The sequence below is a fragment of the Quercus lobata genome, chromosome 4 (assembly GCF_001633185.2).
Source record: "Quercus lobata isolate SW786 chromosome 4, ValleyOak3.0 Primary Assembly, whole genome shotgun sequence".
Taxonomy (NCBI): domain Eukaryota; kingdom Viridiplantae; phylum Streptophyta; class Magnoliopsida; order Fagales; family Fagaceae; genus Quercus; species Quercus lobata.
The window spans coordinates 39,164,042-39,173,826 of record NC_044907.1 but is presented as its reverse complement, the minus strand read 5'-3'; positions in this window follow the sequence as shown (position 1 = coordinate 39,173,826).

Genomic DNA, 9,785 nt, shown 5'->3' with positions numbered 1-9,785 from the left:
AAAAAAAAAAAAAAATGTTATTTAACTTTTCTCTCTCTTTTCCATTAAAATATTCTCTTTCTCTCTCTCTTCCTTCTTTATCTTTTCATCAGACTCAGTCTCAGCTCTCTCTCTCTTCCTTCTCTATCACTTCGCTATCTTTTCTCTCTTATTTTCGCGTGCTCGGCAATGGCATGGGTTAGTGGGTTTCGTAGATGGCGTGGGTTAGTGGGTCGGCGATGGCTGGTCTAGTTCGACGGTGGTTTGGGTTTGATGGTGGGTTTTGTGCCTCTTGGTCTTTTTTATTCTCTCTCTCGATCAAGCTCAGATGGTGGGTTTGATGGGGGTCTGAGGTGCTAGCTCAACACTCTTGGTCTGAAAATCAAGTTGTTGGATTTTTGGTAGCGGTTGTGGGTGGTCTTGGCTTGCTTGTTGTTGTTGGGTGGTTGTGGGTGGTTGTTCTTGGTTGACGGTGGTTGTGGATTGTGCCATTTGTGTTTTTTTTTTTTTTTTTTTTAGGTAGTAGGATTTATTATTTTATTGTAGTAGATATATTATTTTATTGTGTTGAAAACTAAAATAGATTCACTGCTGCAGGATGTTTAGTAAAATGAGTAGGTAAAATAGATAAAGTAGCTTTTTGTGGTGTCAAATAGCTAAAAAAATAGCTCCACTGCTGTGGATGTTCTAATGAGGGACTCAGTGGTCTTAGTGATTGTTGCAAATGGTTGCGAAGCACGACTGTCACTCATTCCAAAGTTAATACTTTAGGATTAAATGGCTTGATCTACAACCCAAGCCTGCAAGAAGCTTGACTTGTCACAATCAAAACCCCAGGGAGGCAAGGTTTGCTAGGAAGTGGAGGAAAATCCAAGAATGTGGCATTCTGCTGCAACTGTTGAGCATTGTGTTTGCAAGGAAACAAATATATTCCAAAAGAACATAAGAGGGTCTACGATAAGGTGAATGTCAAGAATATTTCGTCCCATCTGTTAGATTAAACGAATAAATTCATCATCTCCTAATAGCTTAAAATTTATAGAGGATCAGTAATTTAACATGGTATAAGAGTAAGAGGTCTTGGATTCAATCCCATATATCCACCTTACCTCCTATTTAAATGTTCACATGTTGGGCCCCCACTCAATGGCAACTAAGGTGGCCCACATGCGAAGCGAGAGTTAATAGTTTAAGTTTTTGGGAGAATTGGTAATTTAACAATATCCTTGGACGGTTTGCACACTAAAGTAGCTCTATCGCTATTTATTACCCTCAACCACCATTTCATTCACACAAGTATATGTGCTTCTGGGGTGTGGGGAGCAAGAGTTAAGGTTCAAGTCTTCAAAAGGAAACTTCACATACATATACACTTAGATTATGTTAGAGTCAAATTTTTATCTTGTATAAAAAAGAACAAGGAAGCATTTTCTCATAGTTATTACCAAATCTAGAAATCAAGCTTATACTTATAAAGATAAATCAAAAGTTCATTGCCCTGAGAACTTTGGGATTCGTAAAGATTGAAGTTCATAAGAGCAATATCATCAGGTGTGCCAAAAGCCAAATATTTGGCATTTGACACACCAAATATCAAAAATCCTCTTTCATGAGGTGTGCCAAATACCAAAACATTTGGCACATGTGAACAATACTGTTCCAACTTTGGAACAGTACGACCAAAAATGCTATATGGAAAAATTAAATTTTTAATGATTTATTTTCTCCTTTCATTAATTTTATCTCCTTTTTTTTTTTCTTTCTTTCTCTCTCTTGTCCGTATGCCTCACTTTTCTCTCAGCCTTTCTCTTTCTCTCTCTCTCTCTCTCCGCCACAGTGATCTCTCCACTCGCTGCCTTGCCTTCGCCGCTCACCAGCAGCTCGCCTCCACCGCTCGCTAGCAACTCACCTCCTCCACTTGCCAAGCAGCTTGCCTCTCCTCCGATGCCAACACCACTCGCCTCCGCCAATGCCGTTCGCCAAGCAACGTACCTCTGCCGAAATTTGCCCGATCTCACTAAGATTCGATTCCTCTTATTTGTTTGGATTGTTTATGGTTGATTTTGGGGATTGGATCTGGTTTGAGAAATTGGATTGGAGGATAACAATGATAACAAGGCTGAAGATCGAGTTTTTGGGACTCTGGCAGCAGGGTCATCGAGGAAACCGTTGATGGAGAGCGTGAAGAAGGAGATTTTGGAGCTAGGGTTTTCGAAGGGCGGTTACAATTATCTGAAGCACTTGTGGGAGATTAAGAACATTGGTGGTGGTCGTTGTTGCAGTGGTGGTTGTGGGTTTGTTTGATTTGGGATGGGTTTTGAGGTTTGTGAATGTGGTGGTTTGTTGTGGATTTTTTATTTTTTTTTATTATTTTTTTTTTAAAGGTGGCGTTGGTGGATGTGGGCTTGTGCTGATGGTGGCTCTTGGTGTTGTTGCAGTAGTGGTTGTTGGTGGCCATTGTTGCGGCAGTGGTGGTTGTGCCGTTGTTGTTGTTGTTGTTGATGATGATGGGGAGGAGTTAATATATTATTTTAATGTGTTATAAATATTATTTTAATGTATAGAATTGAAGAATAAAACATATGATGAATGAGATATTATAAAATGATGTGGTAAAATGATAAAGTAGGCTTTTGGTGTATCAAAATAACATTTTTTATATAAGAATTGATGGGAATGCTCTAATGGGGAAGACGTTTCCTTAATTATAGATATAAATAGGGAGTCCAATAAGCTTCGCAAAACAGGCAGCACCACCAAAAAAAGGCAACAACTTAAATTGATAACCCCTTTACAAATTTATCATGATACATCCTTTAAAAGCTGAACAATACCTCAAATCCTATAAAGCCTTTTGATATGCAAGACTTGGTCCTTCTTCTCTCCCTTTAACCTTGCTCATTTGCAGGGATTGTATATGACATACTTTGCCCTCGCTAGGATATGATATATGAGCTATTTCGGAAAGGATCTCAAACCTCTTAGATTTGAATGGTTCTAATAAGAGTTTATTTGGGATCCACTTATTTTGCTGAAATTGAAATTTTTTTGCTAAAATAATATAGTGGGATCTATGAATAATACCAAAAATAAGTTAAATAGTAAAATAAATTAGCAAAAATAATTTTTGCAAACAAACACTATGGGTTTGTTAATTTGGGATCCGCTTACTTTGTTGAAATTGAAAATTTTTTGCTGAAAATACTATAGATAAAGGTAAAAGTTAGCTAAAATAGTACAGTGAGACCTATGAATAGTACCAAAAGGTGTAGTGGTGCCCATGAATAGTAGTAAAAATAAATTGAATAGTAAAATAAGCTGACTTTTTAATTTAGAGCCAAACGCACCCTAAGTCTGAAGGAGTTAGGGTGTTGAGGTTCCTTATAAGTTATCACAAATGCGCAACTGGTCTATTATACCTGTTTTTCACAAAATAAATATTGACTATTGACTAACCCACTTCATTTCATCAACGTAACAAATATTTATTTGGATTTTGGGCTTTAGGTGTTTATGTGCAATCTGATAGTGGCAAAATAGGACCAAAGGACTAGGAGTACCAGACTTGACTCCCTAGCCAGTGGCTATGTAATTAATCTATGACATGTATGTGTCTAGGGTATAGCCTGAACCAAAAAAATAAAGAACCCCACACTATGATAAAATAATTGTCAAGAGCTTTATAGTTAAGTGGTGTTATCTAGTTCAATTATATTTGAAGAAAACCTAGGTTTCAAATCTCCCATTGTTACAATGATGAGGATAATGATGATAATAATAGTCACTTGGATATATTGAACTTGCAACCCTAAAAGCCACTCTACTTGGTTGAATCCACAAGCAACATCAATTTGGATTGTATGGTATGGATAGTTCTCACTCGATTAGTTTTCTATTTCTTAAAAATTTCAACCCTTCTACTAATCAAATTCATCTATCTTGCAATCTTTTCAGATTCTCTTTTCTTCATAGTTAAGTTCTAGAGTATTGCCAACAACGTTTAGATCAAATGTCATTTTTTTTTTTTTTTTTTTTTTTTTTTTTTTTTTATTTTTTATGTTTCTAACGAAAATATTTAAGGTTTAAATTATCCTTGTCCCATTTATAATATATATAAAAAAAAAAGATATAGAGCTTTGAATTTGGTCGTTTGATTTCTTTTGATGGAAAATAATTTCTTACAATGTATCCAAAAAAAGAAAAGTTCTAGAGTATTGTATTTTGTCATTCAATTTCTTTTGATAGTAAATACTTTCTCCATGAGTAGATTTGCATTCCTTTGCAGGGTTGACTCTTCTACTAAGATATCAAAGCTCCAAGAATTAGCCAATAGATGAAAATCATGTCCCGTGCAATATTTCTTTCTTTTCCTGTGTATGAGTAGTAATAAAACCTTAAGTATTAGCAAATAAATGTAAACAATTTTAAGAAATCATCTCTCTTCTCGTGGATTGTACTCTAGAACTCCCACTCTCCTACACATGCGAAAACTGATTGGTAAAAATAAAAATATCACTCTCTCTAAGAACACTAGCATCAGTTGTGTCCCGTCAAATATCATTTTACTACCTCAAAACCTATTTTATCTATTTTAACACACTATTTTATAATACACCCTACATCAAATCTTCTATTTTAACATTTAATACATTAAAATAATATAAACAACTATTTTTTATTCATTCATTTCTTCCCCCCCCCCCCCAACCCCAATTCTACTCCTTGCCTCTCCCTTTAATCTCAACCTCCTAGCTTTTCAAAATTTTCCTTAGAGTAGGTAAAAATACTTGTAGCTTTAGAAGAAAATTTGTAAACCAAGATCTGTCTCCCTGTTATATGTTTGACCAAGCTTCACCCTCCTACTCCCAGAACTTTCCTCCACTAGAAAGCTTTGACCACCCCCAAGCCAATACCAAACATGTCTGGAAGATTAAAAATCCTGTTGGAACTAATCCAGATGGCACCAAAAAACAGGTCTCTTTGGCAGAAGCAGCTTTGAACTGGCAAACGGAGAATGCTGTAGCACAAAACAAGGTTCTTTCAAAAATTCTAGATAATCAGCAAAGGATGGCTGAAGCAGTTACTCATACCTTCTCATCCTCTAATTCTCTTATTGAGGATTTGAAGAAGAAAATCAAAGAAGTAGAACAAGAATTAGCAGTCATCGCCTCCACAGTTAAAGACCTGTCTGTTTCCTTTCCACTCATTGGACAAAAAGAAAAAGAGAAAAAACAGTTGCTGGTACAACTCCAATCTATGGAGAACTCACAGAAAGAAGCCACCCAGACACTCCCAATGCAGGTCCATACACCCTACCAACCTCGACAATTATTATATAAAGACCTAGCCTTGCCCCTGACCTCACCATTTTTACCAGCCTCCCCTTTTCAAAATCCACAACCATTAGCCATGACATATCCTGTCCATAATCCTTTCAGAACAAGTGGAATCTTCCCCGGCATCACCAACTACTAGTTTAGAGGAGAGGAGAGGGTGGAGAGGAGAGGGTGTAAGAAGATTATGGAGACAGGAAAATTATGGAAGTTGAGTAATAATATAAACTACTATGGAGATATAAAAAAGAACATGAAAATATGGGATAGAGCACAACACCAGATACAACAAACTGGAAGATATTATTAAATTCAACAACTTTTTTACATTAGACATTGAAGACTCTGGAGAACATCTTACAAAGACTTACAAGGACTGGTGATCATACAAAGCTTCTAGGGGATTTCTTTCTTTTTTCACTCTTGCCTTTACAAAATTACAAAGGTGCTATTTATAGAATACAAAGCTTAGAGATAATGTACTATATTTGTCTCAGTAGATAGTAGGGGCCAAAATGTCTGGTCTACAAGTGGCAAGATGGTAGGGGCCTGATTGAGTTCTGCTATCACCATAATTGTGCATGCCAGGATAGGTTTCAGAAATAGCTGGATTGAGGCTGGAGCTAATGAACAAGTGTCCATTTTGGATGGAGGAGTAATCTGTCCTTGGATAAGCTTCTGAGCAGGGATGCTACTGTTGTGGATAAGGATGCCACGTCTAAAGATGATTCTGGATTTTTTTTTTTTTTTTTTTAAGTGTTAGAGATAACTAGTCCCATCCATCTCTTCCTTGGAACCATTCTTCATCTTCTTCAATATTGACATCTGGATCATGGTTATGATAATAGGGGTCATCAAATCCAATGAGAGGATTGGGCATTTCCCAGTGATCATCATGTGGCCATTGCTGTCTACACACTTCTGGATCCATGGGTACTATTTCAGGGAAGATTCCTTTGTTTAGGGATTCTGTCATTGTGAGAGCATGGTAACAGGATACCCAAGATGGGTCTCGATGTGTATGTGGAGTGCCATCTGGATTGATTACCCAATGGATTTCTGCCAGGTGGAAAATTCCTTCTGTACGGATGTCATTTTTGGAATTAAGTTTTGCAATCACGCATGCTGAAGTAATCTTTCTTCCAAATCTTGGATGTTCTGTGGTAAGATACCTTGTCCACTGTCCATCATGAGCATCATTCTTCAAGATTTCAAACCAGAATTTATGAAAATACCTGTTTTCTCGTGGGAAAATGTATGCATAAAATTCTGGCTCAAAATGGTGGCACAAGTAATATTCATTGAGTAAATACCACATGTAAAGATAATGTGCAACCGTCCAATTTGTTATCCAAAAGGCAAAAGGTGTTTTCCATGGCTGGTTTATATCAGGGAAAATGGCCAGAAAATGAGGTTGGCACCTTTTGAGGTAATCATGGAGGGTTTTAATGATTCTTTGGGTTCTAGCTTTAAGAGTCAAGGTCTTTATTTGGTCTTTTATTTCTAAGGGAAGGTCTTCAATCATGCTAAGGATATCATTAGGGATTATGGGAGGAAGGCTTGTGGATGAGGATGGATCTGTAACAGGATATACACATAAGGGTGGAGAGAGGATTGTGGTGTTAAGGGCTGGAGGTTTTCTTGAGAGATAATCAGTGAGGAGGTTATCTTTTCCTTTGATATGCTTGACTTGGAAGGACCATTGTGAAAACCAATTTGACCATCTGAGTAACTGGGGATGTGGGAGCATTTTTCTCTTGAACTGAAGCATTTTGGGAAAGGAAGATATATCCATTTCTACTAAAAAATGATGTCCAAGAAGGTGGAACTGGAATTTTTCAATTCCATGTTTGACTGCAAGAATTTCTTTGAAAGTAGAATAATAATGAAGTTCTGAAGGCTTGAATGCACTACTTTTATAGCCACAAATACTCTTTTTACCATCAATTTCTTCAAAAAGAGCTGCTGCCCAATATTCATCACTTGCATCTGTCTGCAATACTCGTTTGCCTGGTCCTGGAATCTGCAGGGGAGGAAGCTTTTCAGATAACCTTTTTAATTGTTGAACCGCTTCAGTGTGAGCAGAGTTCCATTCAGGAGGGGATTTCTTTAGCAACTGGGCCAAACAATTCCTGTATCTGGAGACTTTTGGAATGAAATCTGACATGTAATTCACAATTCCAAGAAACTGTTGTATCTGCTTGGCACTTGTGAGCTTGTCTGGGAATTCACTCAAAGAGGCAGCTATGTGAGGCTGCAAAATATATTTCCCATCTGAAATGTTCACTCCCAAAAAGTCTATAGAAGACTGTCCTATGACCATTTTCTTTTCTGAAAGCATTATTCCTTGAGATTTTGCTAAACTATAAAATTCAGTGAGCAACTTGGCATGGGATTCTTCATCTTTTGAGAACAAAAGGATATCATCCACATAGATTAGTGCATTAGTCAAGAGTGGCTGGAATAACATTACCATTGCTTTTTGGAATTGAGAGGGAGCATTTTTGAGACCAAAAGGCATCACAGTCCATTGATAGTGGTGATCTGGAATGCAAAAAGCCATCTTGTATCTTTCTTCTGGATGGATGCCTAATTGCCAAAATCCTGCTTTGAGATCAAACTTTGAAAACACCTTTGCATTTGAGAGATGCTAAAAAAGAGCACTCTTGTTTGGCAAAGGAAATTTGTCATCTACAAGAAAGTGATTGAGATCCTGGTAATTAATTACCAATCTGAGTTTACCACGAACTTGCTCGGCATGCTTATTGACATAAAAGGCTTCACACGCCCAGGGAGAAGTTGTGGGTTCAATGAGGCCTTCAGATAGGAGAGTGGATAGTTCTTGGGTGGCCAAAGCTAAGTGTTCTGGATTCATTCCTATGTGGCTGGCTCTGGTAGGGTTGACATCTTCATTTTTCTTAAATGGGAGGTATATGAAAAATTTTGGGTTTTTCCACAAGGGGTTTGGATTTTTAAGGAGAAATTCGGAATGGCTGTTTGCACAACAGTCTTTGATAATCTGGAATTTTAAGGAATCAAAGGGGTCAACTGTGAATAGATGGGGTACTTGGGTCCAAGTGAGAAGGTGTTGTTTATGCATGAGTCCCTTTGAAGACCATCTGAGACTTGGTATCTGATGAAGGAGATCAAATCCTATGAGAAGGTCTCTGCCTGTAAGGGGGGATCCAAGAACTTGGTGTTTAATGGTTAGGGTTGGAAAGATTCTGATGAGGATAGGCTTACTTTTTAGGGTTATGAGAAATGTTTCTCCATTTGCTGCTCTAAACATTTGGTGATGGGGTAGCCAACATTCTTCAGGTAGAATTTTGGGATGAAGGATTGTTGCTGCTGCTCCTGTGTCAAATAAAGCTATCACCGGAATAGGTCTAGAATAGGTATCAAGGAGAAGATGTACTTGAGCTATGGGTGTTGGGTTAGTCAGGGGAGCTATAATTGGCTGGGATGTGAAAATGGTTTGGATTTCTTGTTTTGAATTATATTCACTGTCTGGCTCTGAGTCTTCTTCTGAAGTGGAATAGGCCAGAACTACCAAGGCCTGAGGGGAGTAATCATCATCCAGTGAAAAGAGTGACTCTACATCAGAGAAAGGAATATCTTCTGCATGGATTTGGGCTTGTTCAAGAAGCTTTGCTGCTTTCTCCTTTTTCAGGCAATTTTTTGCAAAATGCCCTGATCTTCTGCATACAAAGCAAACTTTTGAGGTCTTTCCTTTAAATTGCTTCCTTCTGAGAAACTTCCATTTCTTCTTCCCAAAAGATTTTTTCTTTTTTCCTGCATAATATCTCTTCTTTCCAAAATATTTCTTGAAATGATTTCTCTTTTTCTGTGGACAAGCACAATTTCTCTCATAGTACTTGATTTGCAAGTCTTTCCTTCTGCAATTATCTTTTAGCTTGCTATGGACTTTGTCAATTTCGAAAAGGAATTTTCTTTGGTTGCAGAGCTTTTCTAAGGCAATCAGCACATGCTGGTAGATTTCTCCCAAGGAGGATTGTTGCAACGTTATTTTTTGAAGATTCATCATACGGAGAGTTTCATCTCCTAATGGTTCTGGAAGGGAGTTGAGAAAAGTATGCTTGGCATTAACATCATCCATACCATTAAAAGAGTAGTATCTCCTTGACATTCTGTCAAAATGTTTCTCCAAATCTTTCCTTTCAAATGAGCAACATTTCATCAAGAGGAATTCTTCTCGAGCTACCTCTGTATAATGAGTCACTGAGCCCAGAAATTCGTTATGAACAATGGTAAAAAAATCTTCCAACGTTTTGCATTGGGCTGCTTGCCTTTGTCTATATTCTCCTAGATTGATCCACCATTCTCTTAATCTTCCCGTAATTCTTGCTACGAATTTAGCAATGGTCTGGGCAATAATGGCATTTGGAGCTTGAAGCTCAGCAATACACCAAGAATACATGCTGAAGATCTCATCATGCCATTTGGACGGAGGAG